Source organism: Elephantulus edwardii, unplaced genomic scaffold (assembly GCF_000299155.1).
Source record: "Elephantulus edwardii isolate Elephantulus edwardi_28Jun2011 unplaced genomic scaffold, EleEdw1.0 scaffold00121, whole genome shotgun sequence".
Lineage (NCBI taxonomy): Eukaryota > Metazoa > Chordata > Mammalia > Macroscelidea > Macroscelididae > Elephantulus > Elephantulus edwardii.
In genome coordinates, this window is record NW_006399871.1 from 7,554,717 (window position 1) to 7,556,535 (window position 1,819).

The following is a 1,819-nucleotide window of genomic DNA, read 5'->3' on the forward strand; positions in this document are numbered from 1 at the left end:
GGGCGCCCCGGGCCGGCCTCCCACCGCCAGGATGGGCCCTGGCCACACCCTTCCGCGCAGAACCCCTCTTCCCGCCGGGAAGTTCCTCTGGGAGTCTAACCTTGGTGCGCTCCAGCTGCGCCACGGAGGCGGGCCGGGTGAAATCAGGAAGCTGGGCGCCACACCCGGCCCCCTACCTGCTGCAGAAATTGCTTCCACTTACTCCCCCTGACCCCTCCTGAGGCACTGAAGCCCACACTCCATCCCGGTTCCTACCACCATCGCCATCCGGCCTCGCAGGCCCCCAGCATGGACCCCTGTGACCTGGGCATGAGGCTAGGGCACCAATTAGCTGCCACCCCAGGGAGCAGGATTCGACTGTTCCAGGCTGCGATGGGCCCGTATGTACCTGGTGGCTGGCCTGGATGCACGGGGCCTCGGAGCAGCAGCAGGTACAGGCCCGGGGCGACAGCAGCAGTGGTTAGATCCTTAAGGTGACTGAGCCTGGCTGGGGAAAGAGAGAGGCCAGAGGAGTCGGGGCCAGAGGCCTGCGCCCCATTGTGTCTGCTTAGCCTTGTGACCTGACCGCTGCTGAGTGGCCTCCCTGCTAAGCCTCTGCTGGGGAGACGCCACCAGGCAGGCCTGCGGAATGCTGTTCTGGCATGGACGCTCGTGGGGGCAGGGGGCTGGCAGCGTGCACAGGAACACTGCCAGGCTGAGCCAGCAGCAGGATGGGGACCATGGGGCCCTGGACCTGCTCAGGCCCAGGTGGTGGCTGGGCCACCAGTGTGGAAGGAAGGAGGGTTTCTGTGGGCCCCTCTTGTGGCCCATGCCATCATTCAGGTGTCTTCTAGCCTCCAGGACCCCCTGATCTGTCCCGTTTCACACTGGCTGCTGCCTCATCCTAGCAGCACCATCCAGAACCTTCCATCCCTCCCTACAGACGTGTCCATAGGCCTGCAAAGCTGTTCCAGTGCTGTCTGAGTTGGCTGCCTCACTCCTGAGATCTAGGGAACTCGGCCCTGCACGGGGTGACTTGTCTTGAGTGCCAGGGACGAGATAAAGGAGCAAACAGCAGATTCCTAGTTAGTCACCACGGTGGAGCTGCGGAGCTGGGTGGACAGATTTAAGGGGCCCCCTGGAGGCTCCACAAGTCAAGAGGAGAGGCCCCCACACAGGGCTGTCCAGAGCTGGAGAGAACACGAGGACAGAACCAAGCCAAGAGGAAAAGGAATACACATCAACATATAGAGGACAGAGACCCTGGTGGACCAAGAGGAAAGGGCACAAATAGGGAGGGACGTGGTCGGGCCCAAGTCATGGGTGGGGAGCAGGGGTGGCTAAAAGGCTCCTGTGACTGCGGCCAGTGTTCCGTACCTGTGAGGCCATCCTGGATGCACAGGTCGCTAGCTGGTCCCCCAGAGGCCCCGGGCCACAGTAAGCCTGTGTTGTTTCTGGTCACCCCTTCGCCTCAGGGCTGGCCTCTGCTCTCTTCCTCCCAACTCATTTCCTCATCTGACTGCACCAGCCTGGAGGTGGGAAGGGAGGGACTGTGTACCCACTGGTCAGATAAGGACGCTGAGACCAAGAGGAGAACGGGGCACTGAGTCAGGCCCTAGGACAGAGAGGCAGCGAGAGACAGGCCTCCTGCATGGGCTGGGAGGAGCCTGGCTGGGAGAACCTCACAGGACACTGCCAGGCCACTTCTCAGCCAGAGGGTGTGGCCAGCATGGCCAAGGTAGGCTGCTGGCCCTTTGGGATCAGGCTTAGTTCCAACAGGGAAGCCAGAGGAGGATCTGGAGTCGGACTCCGGAGAGGGAGGAGGGTCTCAGTCTTCACT